Raw genomic sequence first — 26,059 nt, forward strand, 5'->3', positions numbered from 1 at the left:
TGATCATGACCTACTAGAAATATCTGTTGAAACATCCTCAAACCTAAATCTTGCAAATATTTATAAGCTTGCATTTAAATTGAAGCATGTGTATGTTGTTGAAAATGTTATCCATGTAGCATCAACACAGGGTCATGTGGAAGCAAAATCCTGCTCTCGCCTAAAGAATCAGGACTTAAACAAACAAACAAACCAAACAAACAAACAAAAAGAAAAATAAGAAGAGAAAGTGTGCTACATTCAAAAGTCCACAGAGGAATGGTATGGGAATACTATTTAAAAGGTGATAACAAGCAACAAAAAAGTTCTCTTGAGGACACACTTATTCTAAATGACCAGCATGTCCTGATCTTTGAACATAGTGCACAGGCAGCTTTGAAAGGGCCACCAGCCCAGGTAAGAGAAAGACCACTGGCCACTTTGCTGCTGATGGCCAAGCAGATCCAGGGTGAACGTTAATTGACAGCGAAAAAGATCTGTGAATCACAGCTCTGAAGTTCATTTTCAAACAGGTTTGGCGGGTTTTTTTTAAGAAACGGTCCCTTTTCCTATTCTAAGTTGCATAAACAAAAAACCTGATTAACTTCTTATTCAAAACTTTCTGCCCAAAATAGCCGCCTGCTTAGGAGCCTGTGGCTCCTAATTCCTCGAGGAATTTTCCATTATCAAAACCCAACGCAGAAACAATTGATAACACTGACTGCCGGCTTTCCACATTTCAGTTCAAAATAAGCACGAAAGGCATTCTTCCTTCTTCCAGAAACAGTAGGGAAAAAAAAAATCTCCGGGAAAACAAAAATAAACCCAAGCCTATGCCTCAGCCAGAGCTCTCAGCAGCGTTTCTTGTTTGGGACCGGAGCTCTCCCTCTCGCGGGATCCTCGGCTTAGGTGGGTGCGAGCAGCCCCGCTCGCCCTGAACTGCCCCCGCCGGCACTCGCTGCCCCTGCACGGGGGGTTATTTTTAGGCAGGGCTGTAGCGCCTCTCCTTTAAAAGGCTGCTGCCGCTGCCTGCACCGCTGCTTACAGCGGCGGGGGAGGAGGACGCGGGGCGGACGCGCCCTCGCCCGGGCCGGCGGCGGGGAGCAGCGGCGGCGCTGGTGGCGGGGGGCATCGGGCGGCTGCGGCTTTAAGAGCTCCCACAATGCCGTGCTGGCGTCCCAGTTCCGTTACATGTCTCTCCCGGTGAAGGGGAGCGAGGGGAGAGGCAGGAAGGAGGCGCGGGTGGCTGCTCCCGGCGGAGAACACCTACGCGTGGCTGGGCGAGAAGTGGCGGCGGCGGCCGCCGCTCGGCGGGGCCGGGGGAGGAGCGGTGCGCCCCGGAGGGCCGGGCCGAGCCGAGCCCCCGGGCGCTGCGCCGTGGGTCGGCCGCACCGCCCCCTCCCCCCCCGCGGGGCGCGAGGCGGAGCCGGCGGCCGTTGGGGCCGTTGGCGCTGCCGGGGGAGCCGCCGCGGGACGGGCGCGGAGCCGCCGCCGGCCGAGCGGTAAGTGCGCGGCCAACTCCGGCGCGGTGCCGTCCCGCCGGAGCCCGCCCTCCAGCCCTGCTCCCGCTGCCCTGCTCGCTCGCTCCCGCAGCCCACCCGGCTCCGCGTCCCGCCCCGGTCTCTTCTCCTCCCCGGCGTCTTTCGGCTCGTCCCCACTGCGGGGTTTGTGACTGTTCCCGGCCGCCTCTTCCCCGCTGTCCCCTTCTCTCCTCTGCCTGCGCTCACCAACTTTCCCGTCCGTGTTCCCCATTTCCCGCTTCCCCTCGGATTCTCTTTTTTATTTCTTTTTCTTTTGCATTTTCGGCTCTCCCGTTTTCCCTTACGCGTCTCGCCTGCCCGCTCGCACTCATTCCTGTCCTTTCGCTTCTTCCTTTGCTGCTTCCCCACCCAGCTCCCTCCAGCTTTTCCTCTCTGCTGGCATTTTGTCTTTCGCCTTCCTTCGGGCATCGTGTGGAAAAGTAAAGGATATTTCTCGGTGTTCTTGGGAAGGAAGTTCAGAAGCTACTTCTCTTATCCGGGGAAATCTCGGTAGTAGGTTTTTCTTTTTCACCTTTCGTCTTACTGTCCTCGAAAAGAACATTAAATCCGAACTTTCTTTTTTTTTTTTTTTTTTTTTTTTGCGACGTGGACCGTTGTGGTTTGTTTTTTTGGTTGTTGTGGGTTTCCTCCCCCCACCCCGCGTTCCGCTCCTCCAGACAGTGCCTTTCTGTTTCACGATTAATCTCTCTTATTCCAGCCACAACACCTCCCCCGGTAAGAAAAAAAAAAAAACACAAAAACAAAAAACAACAAAAACGATTGAAAGAAAATCTGTTTTGACACCAGGGGATGTATGAGATTTGTATTTCTTTTTGTGGGGGGACGAGTGGGAGAGTATTGGTGAGAAGAAACTTAAGCAAATACAGTACAGTAGGACAATACAGAGGCATGGACTTTAAAGGGTAAGAAAATGGATTCTTCTCCTTGATTTGTGCAGCTGTAAACTATTGCTGGGAACGTCTGGTCCACATTCTGGTTTGGGGCTGTAGTAGTCTGGCATGCGCCAACCTACTTTCTGTTCAGCAAAGCAGCGTTTTAATATGCCGACAGAGCTGTGTGCTAAATTGCAGTTCAGTATTGCTTGTGGGTCTCATCAGCGTGGAAAATCAGAAGTGGGGGGAAGGTGACAGATTTCAGTGTCCCCTTTAGTATTACACCTGTCATGGATTCCATCCCAAAACTGCAGATATGTCAGAGGTTGACACATTAACAGAATTTCTGGAAACTGCTTACATCCATGTCAAAAAGTGCTGTCGTGTGGCTTATGAAATCTGGTTTGGACCTCACAAGCTTCTGCCTCTGCTCTACTCAGCATTACATGTTAAAATTAAGAATGTGCTGGGCTGTGGAGAGCAATAAATCAATTGCCTAACGATTTCTGCAAAGACACCTGTTTCAGGGTTTCCAATCTCCCAGTTAATTGTGTTTGGTAGTGGTGTGATTGTGTTAAGTGTTGTAAAACTAAAAAGTGATGTCTTTTTCAGTAAAGAATACATAGTTCACGAATGTCAACTTTTCAGGTCAGGGGGAAACAATGTGGATCTTGGTTGTGTTATGTTACCTGTTTTGATAGATACCATTCCAGAATACCACAGGGTTATGTTGCTAAATTTCAAATTAACCAAGCCCTGCTTTTCTTCCTTTCTCTTTAAAGAACAGAGAAAATACCATTTCAGATTGAATTTATTTGATGGTATCTAATTAGAAAGTGGGCTAGACATCGAACTAGAAGTACTTCTCTTTGTGTGTTAAAGCAAAAAATTATTTCATAGATGATGAACTGCTGAGGGGAACTGAAATGTCTGCTTGGCATTCGTAGTGTTTAGTTGTATGCCCTTTAGAACAACTGAGAGAGTTAAGGTAGTTCACTTCTTACACTTAATCTCTCTATCCTTCTCCTTCCCCACCCTGACAAGCTCAACAGAATCTGATCAGTTGTTTGAATTAATCTTATTTTTTATCTTTTCTGGAGATGAAAAACTTTGGATACAGGGAAATAGAAAAAGAACAAATTAACTCATCCAAGTATTTCAAAACTGTTCCTTGGACTGTTTCTGGAAACACCACCAATAATTCTAAAGAGACAAATTAAGTTGATGAGTAGTACTTTTCAAAATCCTTTTGAGGGAGGCCCTGAAAAGGAACGTGTTAGATAGAAAGAAGGAGATGGAGTTGCTGAATTGCAGAGCTGAGTGCTGGGGATGGTGGGTTCTGTTCCTGCTTCTGCCATCGCATGGCAGTGTGACCTCTGCCTCAGCTGCCTGCCTGCACCTCATAGGATGTGGAGGCTTTCCTGAATCTCTGTCATGTGCTTTTACACATTATTTTAAGAATAATTACATATAAGTGTATTACTCTGAGTTGTGGTTTTGAATGCTGGTCAGGTGGTAGCTTTGCTTGTGCTAATATTCATTCTTTGAAAGTTGTGAAGTAGAACTCTTGATCATCGCCACTTATTTTGAGAGCAGCGTGAGATTTTTTGCATTGCTGTAATGGTTTTGAGACTAGAGTTATTTTTATCCCCTGTATATCTCTGACAATACTGGTGCATGCTGCTTCTGTGGTACCTTAACAGTCTGCCTCAAGCTGAATTTGAACGGCACTGTTCGCCTCTCCAGAAAGAAACTCTATTAAATTGAATTGCTGGGTGGAAAACTGTCTTGTGGGGACTGGGCTGAGGACCCTTCTCAGCGTGATGCATACAGTCCTGGTTTGTATTGTAGAGTTTGTTGTTGTTGTGTGTGGTGGTGGTTGGTTGGTTTTTGTGGGTGGCTTTTTGTGTGTGTGTGAGCTCTGTAATTATGAGATCGGCTTAGTATTCGTGGGTTTTCTTGTTTGCTTTCTAATTTTAGTTTTTTGCTGGGTTTTGAAGTCTTTAAGATCTCTATCTTGAAATTAAATGTAAATGTTGTGTGGTTTTCTAGGGCTTTTTGAAAGCTCAGATTTGCTTGTAATTTTTTTTCATGCTGGGATTGGGACTTTGCAGTGTAATGGGACGCATCATAATCTCAGTGTCTACCTTCCTGTAGTGTTTGAGACTCTAACTTTGTAAATACATAGCTCTACCCTGTTGCAGGTAGTTCTTTCTCCTTAGTGAAAATGAGAGACGTGATTCTGTAGAAACTTGCTATTAGGCAGCTGCATCAGCTTTGGGTTATAACTTACTGTCCTCTTGTGTATGTACATAGCTAGTTCTGTGCTTCTGAATCTGGACATTTGGTCTAGTTTCAAATGCAGTTTCATAAATAACTAATTCTTTTTATCCTTCCTAACTCACTTCAAAGTGTGTGGTGATCTTGCAGCTTTGGCAAGAATAGTTTTCCTGGCTAATGAGAGGATGTTTGTGTTATTTTTGCATGTTACTGTTCTGAGGACTGTATGTCATCTTTCTCTTTATTGGTAAGATATGGGAGGGGGGAACCTGGCCAGTGTGTACCAAGCGATACCGTGCTGCTGCAGCTTCTCTCTCCAGTTCATTAGCCATGAAGTTGAGATCACAGAACTTGTCCTGCTTGGGAAAGGAAGGTGGATTTGAGCTGTAGCTTATAGGGGCTTGTCACATCTGCCGCAGGGACTGCTGTTATTTCCCTTTGTGATAACATAAAAACAGAGAACATTGCATATGTCTGAGAGAACTTGATGAGATAGCCACTATAAGCTTTCAGATGGGAGACACTTGAGAAATCCTCTTAATTCACCTTTCTACTTTTGGATTACCCCTTAAAGGAGGGAGGAATCTGTTTACTTTCTTGTTGTGTTTGGAAAAAGCACTCACCCACAACAAAAGGCATTGTAATGCTTTCTATAGTCCAGGATTATTGAACAAAAGCATCTTGCTGTGCAATATTGTTGCTGTGCTCAGTGTTGTATGATAACACATGTTTCTCAGCTGTTGTTGATTCCTCAGTGGCACAGACTTCAAAGGAATGTGCTGAAAGAGAGCCATGGCAAGAGAAAAAACTGAGTTTTGTTCCAGTGGCCTGTACCATCCATCTGTTTAAATACTTTGCTGAACTATTCCAGAGTGTTCAGGCATCCAGTTAGGGCTGACAAGCAATTACAGCTGGGAATGGAGCCTACTGCAAAGAGACCACCTAGTGAAGGCTTAAACCCTACCTCCCCGCCAAGGGTCAGAGCCCCCCTGCTGCTCCAGCCAGCAAGAAGAGATAAGGCTCATCATTTAGGATATCTTTCAACATGACACTGTCTAATTCCTAATGCTATTGAGGATTTATTTATTTTTACTCTCTATGCTATCTTTAGCATGAGAAGGGAAGAATGGTAATAAGGACAGGTCATCTCTGTAGTCTTTGTATGTAACAAACACACTAGGTCTGTAATTTAAATGGGTAAATACATATAAAGAAATTATTTAATTCTTTTTTCCCTAAAACACGTAGCTAACAGATTACTCAAGTGTTTGAAAAGGTAGCAATATATATTACTGAATTAGTTTTAGTTTTGAAACATTTTTAATAAAGTTAAAACTGGAGCCTGTTGTGTTGTGGTATTTCAGATTGAGTTTGGGAAAATATTTGGGAAAATATTCCACAGCTCAGACCACGGTAACAAATTAACGAAACCTGTGTACTCGTGCATTGTGATACACTAGGATGCTGCCAATTCCAAGTATTATAATTTTTTTTTACTTAAATTCTGATATTGGAGTCCACTGTACAAGACAAGTCTCAATGCAGTTGCCAACTGAATCTTCAGTTGTGAGCTATGTGCTCTCTATAGTCCCAGATACTGGAGCTCAGAGGGGAATATTAACAGGGAGACTACAAGTAAACTATTGGTAACCTGTAAAGATCCTTGAAGCTTTTCTGCGTGGGACTGACGTTAATTTTGAGGATTTGGGATGCGTACTGTAGGTAATGTGTGTTTCAGTTAAGAGGGTTTAACCTTCCTTATGAATGGAAAATGATTATGCAGATTCACTAAGAGGATATTTGAGCTTTGAAAAATTGTGAGGCACTCCAGAATTTTTCTCAGCTGCAAACAAGCAGCAAAACTCTAAAGGTAAGCTTGAACATTGTCCTATGCTGTAGTATTACTCCTGCCTTTATACTGTGATGTAACCTTTATGCCTCTGAAAGGATAGTTACTTCTCCCAGTGTCAGGAGTTGTGATGGTGTTTTGAGATGTTGGATTTTAATGTCTTAGTACCCATTTGAAGGTAAAGAGGAGGGAAACTTCTAGAAATGTGTAATGCAACTGACTTCCATCCAGCTTCTGCACTTGCTCTAGGGCTGATGTCGTAGTTTGAATTTCCTTACTCACTTTGAAAGCTGTACTAGGTGTAACCTTGCGTCTTGTTTCCCTTATTGCAACAGTACCTGATGTGTTTCCAGCATGTGCCTTCCTGTGTCTCTGGATCATCTAGGTTTAAAATGGTGAGGTAGTATTGGTGCTTTCTTTTTACTGTATGCTTCCTAATGTTCAAAGAGCTGTAACTTCCTTTTGTTTCAACTGAATTGGAAGTTTTTTGCTAAAAGATTTTTTTGGACTCCTGAAGTGTTTGTCAATGTTTTCAAGCTGTTATTCAGAAGGGGGGTTGGAGTTTCCAGAGCAACCTTTTGAATCTTTGTTTTATCATCAGTCAGCAGTTTCATGAGCACCGATAAGGAAAGGCTGCAATTCCGCTGAGCGGCCAGATGTTTTACGTCTGTGCCAAAGTGGGAAGACAGTGTGGCTTTTGGAGTTGGAGGGTCTGTTGTTCTTGTCACTGGACTGTTTGGGGATCCTCAACAGATCATATCTGCTTTCTCTCCCTTCCCCTCCCTCCTGCCATGCCTGTACTGATAGTGATCACCTCCTTTTAAGTAAACTGAGTGAAAAGCATCCTTTGTTCTTTCTAAAAAGTAGATATTTTTGTTTTCAGTTTGTGTTTCTTTAATATTATGCTTAAAACCATAGAAAAGCTGCATGTAACTTGGCAGTTAATTTATGGCTATTGTCCAGCAGATTAATGCTAGTATTAACTCTGACTAGTGTGGCATTAAGTGAACAATATCAAGAAAGCAGGTTTTGATGCAGATAGATAGGAGAGTAACCTTAGACTCAAATTCCCCAGTTCTGTACTAAATTGCACCTTTGTTTGGCCCGTACTTCTTAAAGACATGTGAGATCCTTGTCTTGATTCTGCTTCAATGTGACGTGAAGGAAACAAAGACTGTAAGGAACTCATCAGGTGTCTGCACATGTCAAACTCTTCCTTGAGAAGTAGGAAGATGCCACAGCTAATAATATTTGAAAGTCGATATTGGAAATCAAGATACCAAATGCTTAAATGTGCCTTTACAGCTGTATGACCAGCAACATTAACTAGCCCTCCTACTTGGAATAACTGACGTGTGGAGAAAATTGTATGGCAGTGGTGGAGTACCCTTGTCCTTGCCCATCAGAAAGTGATTGTGTTGCCTTTTAAAATGTGTTCTCAGTCATCAGAACTGTTCCCTTTGTGTGTATGCTTGTTCTGAGCTTTATCCATGGCTCCAAGTCAATCAAAGCCTTTGCACTGGTTTCATTGGAAACAAGGACAGAAACTTCCAATGAAGAAGCTGTGTGTTTGAGACGATGTATTTCAAGTAGTGGAATTGGCACTGATGAGCAACAGGACTAACGCTGAATACAATTCAGTGCTTTCATGCTGTTAATGGGATAGGAATTGGTAACCTGATACTACGAAGAGACAACAAAGGCTATTTATCATACAAGGGAACATTGATTTTTTTTTTTTTTTTAAGGAGTTGGTAAATAGTGTAGTAAAATCTTTTATCAGAACTCATTCTAGTGAACAAGATCTGTCAGAAAATGACTGATTTAACAAGAATTTACGAAATAGTCTGCATAGAAAAGTAATTTTCTGTCTTATTACTGGTGTTCTTTCACTGAAGTCCTGTATTTGCTTAACAGTTTATGTCCTGTGAATTTATCTGCTTTCGAACTGAGATATAAATAAAAAGTGCTTAAGCTTTTCTTCTTCCAAGAATGGAAGACTTGAAGAGATGACAAAATGAAATATGTGCAGAGTTGACATAACCGATATGGTATGTGACTATTCCATGTTTCCCAAGAGCAGATCAGGGTGCAACTAATTGATATAGAATAAAGCAGTGGTACATGGGATTAAACTATTCTGTGGGAGACTCTGGAGAACTCTTTTTAGAGGCCTTTTAATACAAACAGAATGGACATCTGCAAGGGTGATCTGATGCAAGGAAACTCAGTCTGACCTTGTAACTCAAGATGATATTTTACCTTAGGCCTGCTGCTTACTTAGCTACTTGCCTCCTTTGTGTTTTTACTTGAGCACAGGGACTCGCAGTCCCTGCAGGCAAGGCTAGAACAGAAATGGAGCACAGCTTCCAGAGGTGATACGTGCTGTGAGAAGAGACTTGACTATGAGTTTGCTGTTGGTGAACTGAAGTTCTGTGCATGATGGGTTGTATTTTGCAGTAGAAGTTAAGGGAAGAGGCTCACCTTTCTTAGGTGGGGTGGGAGGGAGCTGGGCTCTCAGCAGCAAAGAATTACATGTTTAAAAGTACCCAAGTGGTGGTTTTGGTTTATTTAAACTTTTAGCAAGACAGATGGGGTTTTTTTTTGGGTATTTGGTTTCTTAGGACTTGCTGATCTTACGTTTGTGATGCGTTGCAAAGCAACTTCTCAGCGATAGTTTATTCAAGGCCTCTGAATACTACAGTAATGAGATCCTGACCTCTACTGCTCAGCCCTACGTGAGTGCTGGTGAGATGGGCACTCCCTTCCCATCGTGGTGGGAAGGGGTGGCAGATGATGAGAATGTTGACATGACCTGCCTGTGTGGCATGGCAGGGATGAGCTGGAAATGCAGTGTTGGTCTACTGCCTTATAGACTGGTGTCCTAGTCAGAGATCCCCTCAGTCACCTGCATGTGTCATCTGTTGTGGGTGTATTTGTAGAGCAGAATATCCTCTCCTGGTCTGACTTGCCAGATGTTGAGTTTGCCATGTGCCTTTTAAAACATGCGGTTCTTCCTCAACCCAATGATGCTGCTTTCTCACTGTACCTACTGTTATTCTGTAAACACTTTCAATTAGTTAATTGTTCATGTGCTCTGTCTGACAGCACTACTGATTCTTTCTGCTCTGCTAGAAGGCTTCCTAAATATTGATTCATGAACTAGTGGCTTTCGAGGTGGTTGTTTAGTTGCAGCGCAGCGCTTGCTTTTTGATGGGGGAGAAGGATACTGGGATTTTCTCTTTGGCACTTGCAGCTGCAGATAGGCATTCCTCTATTAAATTCCTCTGCTGCCGAGCTGTTTGGAGCCAGGGATGGGGACACTTGCTTTGCTGTTTCCTTGTCCTGGAGTTGGGTTTAATTTAGAGCACCTGTCCTGTTGTGATCCTGACATCCTGTCAGCACTCATTCCCCCTGCTCCCTGGGAGAGAGCGTGTTTGTTTCTGGCAGTGCTCTGCATTACCCTTATAGGAAACCCAAGCCAAGAATTTTCTAGAATTCTTCCCCTCCATCCCCTTGTCCTTCACTGACCTCTAACCACATTTTTATCTTTCTTGACAAGATTCTTAGTTTCACTTATCTGCTGCTTTTCCTTTCACTCTTCAACTTTGATTATTTTTTAGGAGCTGCTTGGAAACATTGACCATAACAGATGTGTAGGCTGTCAAATACAGTCAAATTACTTAGGCTTTTTTTTTTTTTTTTTGGCTAGACTTTAATACTAAAATGCCTATGGCAGGTAAATATTTTCTGTGTACACTACTTGTCAGGACAAAAATATCTATCCTCAGAGGAGGGTAAGGAACTGCAGTGGCTGTATTTCTGTTTTACAATATACCAATATCACCTGTTGTAAGAGCCCTATGTTTCCTTCCCTGAGCACAAACCACTACTGTAGTAAGGGCACATAAGTTCAAGATTTGTTTTGTGTACAAATTTTAATGACTTTTAAAATATGTTTATGTGCTGTAAGATAAAAATGTAACATAAATAGAAGGAAATAGGAAATATACTTTCCTGGTTTAGGCTTATGGTTTCCTGAGAAATGCTCTGTTGCGTCTAGATAGTATTATTTTGTTCTTAAGTAATTCAGCTGTTGTAAAAACATATTTGCTTTAATTCTGGGTAGCAGAGAAGAGGATGACTGGATTTATTTAAATATATGCTGGAACATTTATTTTTTCCTATTCTTTTAGTGCGCTTCATGCTTGTCATTCTAAATGCATATGCAAAAACCTAAATAATTAGAAATCTATATGCTTTCTGACCGTGATTTACTTTAACAGTCTGTAATGATCTCTGGACAAACTGTATTTTACTTTGCAAGACAGCATTTCAAATTAACCTCCATTATTGTCAGTTTTGCTAGTATGAGTGAGGACAACATTCAATGTAAACACCCTTTTTAAGAGTACCATTTTTCTTCCTCTCATGGACATCAAGCATGTGGTAGGCAGAAGACAGTTCTGCTATAACAAAGTGTAAACCGCAACACAAGGGAAGATTGTGCTGTAGCATCTGTCCTCCCTACATGCCTGCTGTAAAATGTTTTCTGACCTGAAAAATGTACTTAATGTTTTCCCAGCTTTCCGTCAGACAGTATATATCTTATCATCCCCTAGTTTTCAGAATGGATCCTATTGCTCAGAGTAACATGGGCAGGTGGCTTCTGTGAATAGACAATGGCTTCCCTCACTGTGCACCATGACCCATGTGGAGTTGCAGGCCCAGTGGGACTTCTGTCAGCTCTGGAGCTTGCAGGAAGAGATTGGTTTCTGAGTCCTGCAACTAGGAAGTGGCACTAATGAAAGTTTGGTCACTATCAAACTGGGATCTCATAGGGGAAAAAAAAGATTACTTTTTTAGATCAGTAGTTAGTATTATTTGAATCCCTGGTGATTATCATAAAAAGTGTTAGGTCATGATGCGTAACAGTAATGTTAAGCCTCTCTTACTTGCTGGTATTTCAAGTTACTGCACAGTTGAGAATTATTTTAATATTGAGAAGGGAGCTATCTGAGATGCTTCATTCATAGTACAAACCTTAGTATGAGATTACAGGAGAAATTTCCTTTGGATATCCAACTACTATTTCTGAGTGGCTTTTTTTCATAAAAATTTAGAAGGTTTAGCTACTGGATAACTAATTAGACCTGTCCCATCCTGAGCCAGAGAGACTGTTGATGATCCCAGCAAGACAACACTGTAATCAAGTCCTGCTTTGCAGACAAGTAGCTGATTAACTTGTGTGTCAACATGAGCATTTCTGTCAGTATTCTGAAATGCTTAACAGCAGGATGCTATTCTAAACCTTCAAAGGCGCAGATGTGAAGTTACAATGGACAAGAGAGAGGTCATTTATGAGCCTCTGTGTAATTAACAGTACCTGTGTGTTGTGGCTGTCACATAGGCCAGGGGAAACTTCTGTAGAAGATGTTAAGCTAACCTGACTTACCTAGCACGTTGAGTGGGATAACAGCATGCACATAGCTAAACTACAGCATCTCTGCTGGTCAGAAGCTCAAGCAAAGAGAAATCTAAAAATGTTCTCATGGCATACTTAACAACAGTATTTTATGAATGATATTTTAAGGAATGAATGTCAAAGGCAAGGTTCATCTTGTAAGTGGACATGTCAGAAGTGCTAACTAGAAGAGTGTGTTTATGGTATAAACTTGTTAATTGGTTTCAGAGGTAGTGTGTATGTATAGTGTAATCTAAGACTTGGTACATAGATTGTGTGTAGCAAATAATAAACTACTGCCTACTCTTACAGCATCTTTTCCTGGAACTTTAGGTTTTCCTACAAAGTATCAACTCTAATGACCAATGCTCTAATACTGTTAGAGCATACAGAGCTTTTTTTAGGAGGGTTTGTCTGTTCTTGTGCCTGATGAAACTTCAAAATAACATCTTGTATGTCCAGTGTTGCCATCTTGCTTTGTGGTGTGTTCCATGTCTTACTGACTTCTGCAACCAGTTTTAATACAGCTGTTGTAGTGTCATTGGAAAAATGGAAATAGCTGTACAGCCTAAAATGGGTCCTTTCTGCTAAGCTTGATGTTGAAGTGAGACATTAAAGCCAAGGCAAACTTAGTGAGTATTTTGACTTCTGTGCATTTTTGTAGCCCTTAAAAAAAAAAAACAAACCTGTCTTGATCACATGATTTCCTGCAATTGATTTATTCCCAGTGTTGAGAATTAACACAGATTTTCAAAGAGCTCACGAAGTAAAGAATGAAAACTCCAGTCTTTAAACTTTTACTTCAAGTCCATAAAGTAGCAAATTGATCAGAGTATCCTTTGAGAAATTATTTATCATCAGTTTTACAGGAGGAACTTTAGATTCTCTTTTGCCATCCCAATCCCATCATCTGTGTGTCTGACTTGTTACCTTACACTCTTTAGCACTTAAGATGCAAATGGTTTCTGTTCATTTCAAAGGCATTAATCAAACTGAGTCCTGTAGATGCACTGGGATGTTCTTTCTGTGTTTTATTCATGTTGCTTAATTTCATTAAAATGGAGGCCAAGCATGTCTGTGAAATTTAACTGTAACAATATTGGTCGCAGTGCTAATACTTATTTGCTCAGAACAATCTGACTGTGTGAACCTGAGTCAGAGCTTGAACATGCCTGAATTGTTAGGTTGTGTCTACATTTGCCTCTTATGCAGATCTCAGATTTCGGGTTCAATATATCAGTCACTTAATTTCTGTCACTTTATTAACATGCTTACTTTTATTTAAGAGTTCTCTTAATGATATGGAATATAATACATTAGTTCAAAATAAACTTTCTTTGAGGACTGTAAAGATATGTGGTGAATCTTTGCATATGCTTCAGCAGTGTGAGTTGCCTGGGGAACTTTGAGGAAGAATCATCCTCAGGACTTGAGTGTGGAATGTTCTTCTGTGGCTAAACTGGATTCCATTACCCAGGGCTTGCCCTTTGTACTTTTTGATAGGAGCATGAGGATCTCTCTAAGGTCTCCTGTGCTGTAGCAAACCCTCAGGAAAGAAGCCAGTCTTCTAACCTTCTGTGCTACCTTTGGAGAACTGTGTGGTACCAAGTTCCCTGCCTCTTATACTGCTGCTTTTTCTGGTTTGATTTTGAGAGCAGGCTTAGAGGAGGTGCAGTTTGTGATTGTGGGCTAACACTTGGATTGATACCCTGCTGGCTGTTTGTTCATATTTTTTATTTTTTTAAATTAATTATTCCCAGATTTTGGTCAATGAGTATTGAAACTACCAAACATCAAGTCACCTATTTTATCTATCTTATACCTCCTGCAATCTGTATATAAAATGAGCTGCTTTGTACATGTTTAACAGATGTGGGGATTTTATTTGAATAGGAAAAAAAAGCTTAAAGTATGGATTTATGTAGGCCTGTAAAAATGTTACTTTGTCAACTTTTGCTATTAAAGAATATGCCATATGTAAATGTGTTGGTCTTAATGTGAAATACTCTCGCACTCAGTCAATAAATGCTCAAGCTTATCTGAAGCATCAGAAATGCAGCTGGTAGAGAGCGAGGTAAACTGATCTCATGCAACTCACTTTGAACTATCATCCCCAAACAAATATTGTGACACAGATCACTTTTAAGTTTGCTTTTGTGTTTGCGTTATCAGGTTTGTCTGTGACAATTGATTAGTATTCTATCTTGAACTGGGGAAAAGTGATGCACTTGTGACAGTTCACATTAAAAACTAATGTGAAAATGTATTTACATAGGCTATTCATATGAAACTCAAGTTGACCTTTTCCACTGTAAAGACACTGGTCCCAGGCTCTGAGACACCCAGTTATTACTTTGATGAGTCAACACTAGTTGACTTCTGAGACTTCAACCATGCCTGTGTACATCTACCCATGATGCACTTGTAAGTGAACATGACTTGATTACAAATGCATTAAGCATTAGTAACAGGGGATACTTCTTCCACTTTGAAAAAAACTTTTGGAATGTGTGGAAAACCGGAGTAGCTCAGTAACTCTGAACTTTGTTAATTGTAAAAGTATTTAACAAAGAAAGTCATCAAGATTTGTCACTGACTTAGGGCTTGACTGAGTGTCTGAACTGTGTTGTTGTTAATGATGATACATAAAGAATCTGAGGCTTGCATTTTCTAGGGAAGCATCTTCATTCTTCAAGTCACTTTTGAAGACCTAGCTGATGAAAGCAGCCTGGTCTGAATTGAGTGTTTGCTGTGCTTTGAGCAGGAGGCTGAGCTCTTGTGGGTTCTTTCAGCCTGAAGGGTTCTGTTTAGTTTATTTTTAAGAGGTTTTTGTACCACACAACCCCCATCAGCTGATACTTCCAGCAATTAAACCAGAGGTGGAAATAGATCCTTGCTCATAAGTGGGTTTTTTGTAACATGTTTTTACTTACCTTTATAGCACTACTGCTGGATAAATGCAGAACATCTAGGACTTCTCTGCATCTCTTTTTCTGTCTACTGCAGAATCTTTGTTTAAAGAGGTGTGGAGTGGGGCAAGTTGATGGGACCCTGCTCAAAATTCTAGGGTAAGTTCTCATAAGTTCTCAGCTTTCCAGAAACTGGATTTTCTTTTTTTTTTTTTTTTTTTTTTTTATGTGGAATCTAATGGTTCTGTAGTTGAATTCAGCAGACAGACTGTTTTAGGGAAACTTGTCACAGATGTATAAGCTATTGAAATTTGCTATGAATTATTTAATGAAAAATAGCTGTAAATGTGGTGAACATTAGAAATAATAATGCAAAATGTATTGACTAAGAAAAAAGGTATTAGCCAGGGTACCTCTAATAGAATTTGATTTATACGTTCAACTGATGAGACCTGTAATGAGTTAAAAATACAGACTTTTTCTATAGGAAAAGAGTAATGAGATCTTTTTCTTAATTGGTGTGTGTGTGTACTTGAGTAAGGTGCATATGGAGAAAAACATATGTCTGTTAATGGATCCAGTATTTCCAATCAGCTTGCTCACCTACTGCTTCCTTTGTGACAGGAATAGTAGAGTGGGTGTTCCTTCATGTATTTAGGCTTAGGCAGCCTATGTCACGATAAGCCTGTAATTCACTAATGATAACTTTGAGACTTACAGAAACATGCCACACTGGGCCCAGCTTGATAAATAAAGCTTCAGCTACAAGCTTTGAAGTGGGAGTAGAACAACAATTTTTTTAATGAAGTTGAAGAGGAATAATTGATTAATACCCTGTCTTTCACCAGCTGTTTTATCACCAGAATTTTTCTTGAAATTAAATCTGTGATCAAACCATTCCACTGTCACTTTATTTGTACAGGGAAGGGATTATTTCTGTTCAAGTACTGACATAAAAATTTTATGCAGTTGATAAAATGAATGTTGAAAGCTCATTTTCTTCCTTTCAATTACCTGATTGTTTTGCCTCAGAATTGTTTCTTGAGGAATTTTTGGTATCTCTTGCTTCCTGATTTTGGTAAAAATGTAAGAGTTGATTTAACTATGTTCTAGCTTGTGTTGGAAGCTCTTAGTTTAGCTCTGTAGTCTAATCACTAAAAAGCAATATATTATGAAGTGAAAAGTGACTATTGACATTTGAACATGGGACTCCTGAATATGTAGACATTATGCTAATTCCAAAGTCAGTGGACTGATGCCAGTTGAGGTGGGACATGGTGGATCTGAGCCACTGCTCAGTACTTTTGTAGATATGATCATCTGTGCTGTGGAAAGTTGGTGTGCGGTGGACACAGATTGTTGTTCGTGGGAGTAAGAGAACACATAAATTGCTCTATATTGATGTATTACTGGATTTCAGTGTGAGATTTTCTTGTAGAAGACGGATGGGAATAGAAGAGTTAATTGTAGTAGGCCCTGTGTCTTAAAGGGTGTGTAGTTGCAATGCTTTAATTTAGAGTTGAAATAAACATTGTAGTACTTCAGTGCTACCAGCTTTACAATAATATGCAGCCTCATTGCCAGAGCTGTTGTAAAAGCAGTTGTACCGGCTTTTGTAAGAAGGTCTTGGAGGTCAGTCAAGTGTTTGCCTGGGACGAGTAAGCCCTTATTACTGACCAGGTTGTGAAAGTAGGTCATACTATGCCTTGGAGAGACTACTGTAGTAGTATTAGTTGCAAGCCATTCTATTCATGATTTTGGAGGAAATGTGCATTGAAATGCACAGCTTTTAGGTGGAAAAGGGTGTTTAAAGATCTGGGAACTGTGAGCTTGTCAAATGTTTCTGTAGCATACTTTGGCCATCTTTTAGCCACTTGTGTTAGTAGTTGGCTGAAACAAATGGCTTCTTGATGGTGTGTTTCTCTTAAAAGGATCAGTTGATTAAAGTGTTCATTAAAAGTTCACTAGTCAAGCAGCACCTATAAATCCTGTTTTCTTTTGATGTAACTTCAGATACCAGAGCATTTGTGTGCTTGTACATATCTTTTTGAAAGGGGAAAAAGAAGCTTCTATACTTGCACAGCAACACAGAGCTTTCTAGCTATGTCTTTTCATGTAAGAATTTTGCACTTCTTTTACAGTGACAATTTACTGTGGAACAGCATGCTTTATTATTGGCAATCTTCTTAAAAGGGCCTAGATTAAGAACTCTGACCTACAGCTGTTGTAAATAGAAGTCTTTTTGTTATATAGCCTTTTAAAATTTCCCTTTTTTGTGTTAATTGATTAAAATATGTACTGTGTTGGCTGGAGTTCCTGTTACTAATTAGATAAAATGAAACCACAGGCTAGATACAAAAATCAGCAACATAACTCCTTGTTGAGAAGGTTGACTATTATTTTGATGGGCTCTGCCTGTTGTGGGTGTGTACATATGAGTGTTTTAGCCCTAAGACCCCTGAGATTGACATGCTACTTTACTAGGTCTGTCTAAATGTTACAGAACAGATGGTTAATTCAAAAACAAGAGCATTAAAGCTGAGTAGCTAAATCTGATCTCTGAAAAATGAAGTTGCCAAAACAAGCTGCTGTATTTGATGGTAGCTGCTGAATTGGTCTTTTGTTTGATACAAAGGCAAACCTCAGTCTAATGCCTAAATGTGGAGAGATTGGTCACTTCAAAGATTTTTCAGCTTTTAATTTCTCTCAGAACCTATAGCTTGAAGCAGTAAGTTGCTTATATATTTTAGGGCTCCCAGAAGAGAAAAAGTCTTATTTCAATTTTTTATTTTTTTTTTTTTCTGGGCTTATCACTGTTGTCCTAGGGTTTAAAAGTAACCAAGACAAATTGAAGAAGTGGAATAAAGCTGACACCTGATTTTTAACTTGCCATGATTTGCCTTTTTCTTCTACTTAGGTGGTCAGTGGAAAGAGAGGAAAAGGGCAAATTATTAGAAGAAAGGATTATTGTGTTTACAGGTACATTCTTTTTCTTGTCAACAAATAGGATAGATATTTTGAGACAGGTGGTGCGCCACAAAAACCTTTTGGTCATCTAATCCGACCTGCACACCACAGATCAGAGTTATCTCTGAACTAGGCCTAATAGTAAATGAATTTACGCATGTGTGTACTGATACAAAAGGGATTAAAGCATTTTCTGCATTCATCCTGTTGGGGTTATTCCTTAGTGACATAATTTCACACTAACCGACTTTCCTGCTTTCAAACAAAACAGATGAGCAGCCTGATGCTGTTTATCTCAGCCCTTGGGGGTTTAAATACTTATGGTTCTTCTGTGAGCTGCTGGAAGTTATAGTAACTTTTTAGGAATCTCTGACCTCACAATCCATTTTTTTATGGTGGATTGAGTATTTTATCCTAAGAGGTCTGAATGTGACATTTGGGGTGTTATTTTTCAGTTATGTGATGCTGTAAGATGAGCTGTTACATTTTTTGGGAATACTTTATCTTGATTCATAACAAATGACATAAAGGTAGCTTGATCATTGTATAAAACTTGGAGAATATGCCTTAAAGTTAAAATTTCAGGCTTTCAAATCTTTATTTGCTTTTGCTAGTTATTTTCATGTTTAACTCTGTGTATGAAAGGTGTCACGCAGACAGGTGGAAACTGAATCCTTCCATCTGTTCAATGTACACCACAAGTATTGCACTCAGAATTGGTCTTGCTCGGTACGAATCTCAAATATTTTTATAGAGAGGACATTGCTTTACTTGGCCGCGTTTTTAAATGCTCGATGAAATCTTAATTTCCATGGGGCTTTTTATAGAAGAATGAATTGAGTCTTTTTAAATTCTCCTTCTCCAAATTGACCTCAAGACCCTTTCATTTCAGGGACTTTGACAGTTCTGTTGAAGCTATCAGCCATATCTGTAGGTTTCTGGAGGTCATGGTCTTGAGGTGGGGGAGTAATTTGAAATACCATCTATTTTTCTGATGATCTGTGATTAAGGCATAGGGCTAGATGTTTCTACCTCAAGGTCTTGCTCACAACTTGAAATGACCTCTCCAGACCTAGTGAAAGAAGTTCAGGAAGTAGAGAAACCTTGGTGAAGCTTGGAGAAAGCAATACATTAGGGAAGAAATTGGCAGAGGCACCAAAGTGTGTGTGAGCAGACAAAGTGTTGTCATCAGCTGCAAAATCAATGTAAATACTTCCAGAAAATTACTCTTCCTCTGCCCTTGCCAAACACAAGGAACAGGAGCCATAAATACCCTTGGCAAACTGTTGTAGCTGCCAGTGAGCATCCTGCAGTTGTAATCAACAAGTTGGAATTCTCCCCCTTGCAGCACTGGGCGACAGCTGCTGTGGAAGCATTGTGTTAGTGGTGATAAAATAGACCTTTTTGGTTCTTGCCTAAAGACAATGGATTTTTAAAGTTAAAAATTTCACAGTTCTGCTGCTGTGCTTTTCTGGGGTCTCATATCAACAATAAAAATGAGTTGGTTTATTTTGCACTGTACATGTGTGTATGTTGTATAAGAGTATATAAATTATAAATATTCAAGAGATAGATATGTATCTGTGTGTATATACTAGATCGCTAATGCATATGGCATCTGTGTCTCTCTTGAACTGTTGTTAGCTGGGAAAATGAATGTTGGAGTTGAGAGTGTAAGATGGAGTGTGGTTTAAATTCTGAAATCTGTTCTGATCCAAATTTCATTTCCATGGAAACTGGAAGTTTAGTACTCTCGCTTGTCAACTTAAACTGCTTGCTGGCTTTGGGGAAACTAAGTTGTTCCCTTACACTAAACCTTTTGGAATCAAGAGTTGTGCTGATATATTAGCACCGCATATTTTGTGGAGATGGAGAAATTAGAATTACTTAATGTATTTAATTTGAGAGATGCATAGCTTTAACTGCATACAGATCAGATATCTAAGTGTTCAGAGCTCATACCAGGTTATCTAATAATTGAATTTTCATATACGTAATGTATAAGATCATAGTTTCTTTCCTGATGTGGACAATTACTTCATTATGGTGGTGTAGTTTTACAGATTACGAAGCTGACTGTCCGGTAATGCAGGTGTCCTCCCTTGCCTTGTACCAGCCATAGAATGATGTGCATGCGTCAGCTGCAGCAACAACTGACACATACAGACATCATGAGTCTCCACTCAAAGTGACCCTGGAGCTCAACTGCACCAGCTCATTATGAAAATTTTTTAAGTTCTGGTTATGCTCTTACCAGGAAGGCGGAGCTGCCAGGCCTGGTCTGTGTGGAGTTTATTATGGCAGAATGGCTATGCCAAACCCAGTAGGTAAAGACTTAACATTCTGGAAGAAGCCCTGAAGGACCTGGTGGCTCTCCCTGCTTCGAAGTGGAATGGGGTTGTTGAGAAGATCATGGAGAATATGAGGAATGTCCCACTGTGTTCAAGATGACAGTTGACAGGAAAAACTTGCAGTCCTTTGGTGTTTTCCCTTGTGAGAAGGTAACTTTCCTGTTCTTGAAGCTTTGGCTGGTTAAGTGAAACTTTTTCTTATTAACTTCAATGTACCTTGTCAGTGTTCCACTTTGACTTACGGCTGTTTTAATCACTGCAATTACTATGTGAAAGCAAGTGCTCTTTATGAATTGGCACTTATGTATTTTGGTAGCTTGTATCATTCACTTTAATGCACAAGAACACGACAACAGTAGAAGTATATTGAACGTATGGGGAAACAGCATTATGTTAGAGATTCGTAGCCAGAAATGTGTTTACTTTTTCTTTGGTGTGGAATAGGAGTGTAAAATAGTTTTTCAGTAGTGCCTGTGTGGTCTCTGTGGGTGGGTATTCAGTTGTCAGTCAGGGGAGGTGACCTGTTACCACATAGGTGATATATTCTGTGAGCACAACTGGCATGCAGGCTGTCTTGGATGTGTATGAACAGAAACAAAATTGCAGAAAGAGCTCTTCTCAGTTTTTTGTGTAGTAATGTGGCAGTTCGAAAGATAAGCTGTTTTGGTAGGTAAATAGTACTACTTTTGAAATCAAGAAGTTAAAACTTACAGCTTTTAAAATAAGCTACAGCAAGGTGCAAGTTTGATTTTTTTTTTAAAAAAAAAAAAAGTAAGGTGGTTCTGAAGCAATGCCTGAGACTTTGACTTAGCAGGGGTATCTCCCAAATGTTGAAGAAAAAAATGTTTGCCATTGAGAACTTAGATAAAATTTTGTGCATTTTAGGGTTTCTTTTATCTGACAGGAATATCATTTGTTCATTGGTATATATTTTTCCTTTGTTATGAGGTTAGTAAGCTAGGTAGTCTCAGGAGTGACAAGGGAAAATGGTTTTGTTTGGACATACTCTTCTGTCAGGAGCTGAAATCTTAAAGGTTTGTCTTCCTGCCTGGATTTCCTTTTTAATTCCAGATTTCAATGTGCTTGCCTGTTTAGATGCAATATAGCAGGCTTGCTTAAGGGGAGGTTGTCTTGGGAACCTGCAGCGTTGTTACTGTGACTACCTAGTCTGTCCACTCTTGAGGTAGAAGGCTCCAGGTTCATTCTAAAATATGTGAGACTCTTCCCCTGCTGTGATTGGTGGAATTAAATTGGAATTTACCGATCTAAAACCAGGAGCTGGTAGCAAAAAGGACATACATTTTTCTTAGAACACAGATGCAGGGTTGGGAGAGAGCCAGAAATAACCACAGTTGAATAATTCTGTTGCTACCTGCAAAGACTAGGTGTAGCCAAGAAATCTTGTTTATTTGTGTAAGAGTTTTGCCTTGTGTTTGAAAGGTGTTGTCATAATGATTTGACAATCACGTTTTTTCTATTCCAGCAGTCAGTCTAAAAGGTGAAGACAAGTTTTAAGAAGGTATATGTACAAGGTAAACTTTTACTTAAGGGGGAAAATGCTCCTAAACTACCTGCAGCTAAATGCAAAAACAATAAGTAATTAAATAGAGCTTCTAATCTTCTTTAAAATCTTACTGGAAGTGCTTTAACATACTAAAATCCTTTCCTCCTGCTGGCATTTCTTATCTTGTATGTGAATTTAAATGGTAACTATGCAAACCTCAAGTAAACTCATGCACAACTTTTCTTTGTGTGTAGCAGGTGTTATTTAAAGGGCCAAGCCAGGATATCTGTGTGCCTGCTCAGGGAATTATTCAGCTGCTGCTTGTCTGAGTGCAGAGGTTATTCAGCTGCTTTTTTCATCCCTGATGTTCAGTTCTCCCATGATTACTTGACTTCTCTTATATAGGCTGCAGATTTAAAGGAGAAAAAAAAAGTAACAATGGAAAAGATGAGTATTGTGTAAAAACCTTGTGTGACTGATTCAAAATCTTGTGAGGTTTTATTCCTCTCACAAATGTGAATAATCTGATGTTGTTTTCGCTGAAAACTGTTTTCTGTCCGTGTTGTACAATGGTCATGCAGTTTAACAGGTGAAGTTTACCAGGGATTTTGTTATTTATGCTTTGTTCAGTGTATGTAGAAAGCTAAGATGCAGGTAAACAACTTGAGAAATGCTGAATTTCTTTCCATTTTTCCACCTCCGTGTAATATGTCTAGATAATAGACACAAACTTAACAAACATAATAAATAAAGTAGTTTGGTTTCTGGTGCTATTAGTAGTTGATACCTGTAAGTACCTATCTCCTCCACCCAGAATCTAAGAGCTAAGATTCTTGTTCATGTCATTCCTGAATGTAATTTCCTTGCTGTCACACTACTGACATTATACTACTTATTTTCAGAAGGCTCAAGCAGTGATGTTGTAATTGAATTACTGTGAAGAGTGATCTGATCCATTATCTAGCACATACTCAGTCCTGGTCAAATGGCTTTTAATGACATTAAATAATAACCTTATCAGTACTAGGAATATACGTGTTTTCCCAGAATCATAATTTAAGAATGACAAGCATAGAAAACACTAGCAGCATCTCAGTCTTATAACACAGCAGAATGCTAGGAAGGCACTCAAGCTTTTTGGGTCTTAAAAATCTGGCCATTCTACCCCTAAAGTAAATGGGGGCTTGTCCTTTCAGAAGACAATGACTTCTAACTCCCATCTTAAAGAAACTAAAAGCTCCTTTTGCTGAAGACAATGAGTTCATTCACGCCTTGGATTAAAAAAACAACCCTGTTTTTGTTTTGTTAACTAGCTTGAAGTCTTACCACAGAATGGTTTGGGTTGGAAGGAACCTCTGCAGATCAGGTTGGACTAGATGACCCACAGAGGTCCCTTCCAACCCCATGCCCAGCCTGCATGTGGATTACTTCTTTCTGCTGCAAAAGGAAATAAAATTTCGCTTTCTTCTTCCAGCAACAACAAAATAGGGTGAATGATGATGAATAGATCCTAATTTGTGCTTTATATGATGAGCTGCATACCGATAGACACACCTTTCATCTTTTTGAGATGGCCAGTGTTTAGAATAATGGAAAACTGTACTTCTTTGTGCTGCTCGGAGTTTTGCATGTCGTTTCACTTTAATGATTTGTTCTTCATTTTGTTTTGCCTCCAATTTACTTTAACATTTCCTGGAAGGTGTTCCAGAATGGCGTAGCTATGGGGAGGCATATGTGTGCTTGTTGGAGACACCGAATTTGTGTGATCTTGAAGACTCGCATTGCTGTCTGTGAAAGGCAACTCTGCAAGTTAAGAATGAGCTGGTTTGCAGTTTCAGTAATCATGGAGATCTACGTCCAGGTGCTTACTAGGGCTGAGGCATATTTGGTGACAAACACTTCAGTTATGTTTTCCAGCTTCGTCTGTGTTGACCTCTCCAGTAAAAGAATAGCAGCACTCTCCCGTATCTTCCAGTTTCTGTGACCTTCTTCAGAATATAGATACAATTAAATTACACAATATTCCCTGAAAATAAAACAAACAGCTTCAGAACAAATATGAGGCCTTGGTACTTATTTTTAAAATGTTCTTTAAGCTTTAATAATTGTTTGCTGCTACCCTTATCTACAGTCATGCTGAATAAAGCTATTGCTAAATGGAAAGTTAAATGTATTCAAGAGGTGTTAATGTCTACATCTTACTTGCAGTCTCTCAGACAAAGCAGAAGGAACTATAAATAGTGCTATGGCAGAAACTGGTTTCTTGATGAACAATGTTGCTTCAGCAGGCAATGAACTGGTTCATTCTAAAGTGGTCGCAGTTGTTGACAGCAAAAGGCTTTGTATTTGAATATGGCACGTCTTTTAGTTTATGTGAAAACAAGTTTGAATGTTAAATATTTGCTGACGTTTTGAAGATACTGTTGCCTTTCCCATTTTCTTCGGGTTCTGAGGTTGTTTTTTGGGGGGCTTTTTGTAGGTATGTATTATTGCTGTGATTTTAAATGAAAGTAGGTGGTGACCTACATATAAGATGCTTTCTAAAATCTGTATGCTCAGACATTGTTTCTTTTTGGATAAAACATGCACAAGAGGATTTCTTTTCTGGATACGTTGTTTTATTTTGGTGAACGAACTTTCAATCCTAAATGATGGAATAAAAGCAAATATTTTCAAGGGGAAATGATGGGGTAGGTGTGTTTTACCCTTCAGGTTTCCGTGTGAGGCTGTTGTCTATGCCTCAGACTTCATCTATGGCAAACCTCTTGCTGTGATCAAGGGCTTTTCTAGGACTAATATGCCACAGTATTAAATATTGTGGATTTTTTTTGTGTGCATATAAATTGTATTTATAGTTCAGCTATGCAATGATGTCCAATGGATGATATACTTTAAGTGACAACAGTCTTGCTTTTATTGCATTAGTCAAGTAAACCAATTTCAGTTAATGTTGGGTAGGAAACAAGTTTGAAACAGAATAACTTTTCAGTTGGATTGCTACCAGCTTGCTATGCTAGCAGTACTACTGCAAAAATGTAATAATTGTTCATCTTTAATGGCAAACTGCCAAGAAAATGCTGATCTGATTTTAATGCATTTGAAAAACTTATATATTAACAATTACATAGCATATTAACCATTACTTAATGTTGCAGCTTCAGTAGCTTGGGAGACTTTGCTATAAACTTTGGTTTGTTTACAAGAATCACATATTAAGAATGTGGGGTTTGGTTTTGTGGGGTGTTTGTTGTTTAATTTTTTGTGTGTGTGTGAATATGATAACTTAGTGGAATATTTCTTGCCTGTATATTCTTTCTTATAGAGAGTTATTTGAAGGTGACTGAGCCAACATTTTTGTCCTATCTTACTTCCACTCTAAAAATATTTTGTGGGGGAAAAAAAATAGTGTAGTGATGCCTACTCACTTTTTATGAAATCTAATAATTGCTCTCATACAGGATATTATGTCCTATGCAAAGTATGTGCTTTCCTAATCAAATCTCAAGGGCAAGAAGGTCAAAAATGTCTGGAATAGAGAAATAAGATTTATATTTTCAAATGGAGGGAGAAAAAAAAAACCACACACCAAGACCCAACAACAAAACCCAAAACCCACCAAGGAATGTCCTTTCTAAAAGGTATTGAGACATTAAAGTGAATAATAAGGGTGTCTGGACATACTAATGCTGGTGGGATTTGATGTTTTTTCCTCTGCTACACATCAAATATAGATAATTCTTGTTGCTCCCAATCCTCATCACTGTTTGACATGGCCTTTAAAAATTTAGCTCTCTCTTCTAAAGATCTGGACTACTTAAACTTTCGTTCCTCTTCTGAAAGTTTTTCTGTTTAAACGAAAAAGTAACATTTCACTCTGCCCTTGTCTGGGTGGCTTGCCTTCTAGTGGAAATGATACTGGGTATCTGAGCAAGAATCCAGTGCAGGGGGAGGGTGGGACTCCCACTGTGTTTTGATAAAGACCTAGATTTCAAAAACATAACTGCTTTCTACCACTTGGAAAGTTGTCCTGGGTTGTATAATGCTTTGATGTCTTGGTGAAATGTTCTGCTGTAGCCAGGAGTGCATCACTTCCATGCTGTCACTGGTGATGACTGATGCCACTTGGTTCTCCTATCGGTTTGGTGAATGCTTGAAGAAATGCTATTTTCTGCCCTCTGCAAATATCACTGACACAGTGAGGTGAGGAGATATCTTAATTTCTGAAGTAGTATGCTCTCCACATGCTACATAAAACCTCTAAGTTTGAGTTTTTTTAAGTGCAGTGGTGTAAAGGCTGTGTATCAGCTATTAGATTTTTCTATCAATTATAGCAGTCTATTACT

The 26,059-nt window shown here is 39.7% G+C and overlaps 1 protein-coding gene across 7 annotated transcripts in view; it reads left to right on the plus strand.

The window, feature by feature from the left end:
• The first annotated feature begins 1,341 nt into the window (after window positions 1-1,341).
• RASSF8 (Ras association domain family member 8) overlaps window positions 1,342-26,059 on the plus strand; it is a 90,564-nt gene continuing 65,846 nt past the window's right edge. For 2 of the 7 annotated variants that reach the window (XM_071816086.1, XM_065845520.2), the window contains exon 1: window positions 1,342-1,481. The gene's annotated coding sequence lies outside the window, so the exon portion shown is untranslated. Of the gene's footprint in view, window positions 1,482-1,560; window positions 2,010-2,175; window positions 2,235-4,101; window positions 4,231-14,926; window positions 15,054-26,059 lie in introns of those variants that run through there. The other 5 variants (XM_071816088.1, XM_071816084.1, XM_071816080.1 and 2 more) reach the window with 5 other exon arrangements.

The sequence above is a fragment of the Patagioenas fasciata genome, chromosome 1, assembly GCF_037038585.1.
Source record: "Patagioenas fasciata isolate bPatFas1 chromosome 1, bPatFas1.hap1, whole genome shotgun sequence".
Taxonomy (NCBI): Eukaryota; Metazoa; Chordata; class Aves; order Columbiformes; family Columbidae; genus Patagioenas; species Patagioenas fasciata.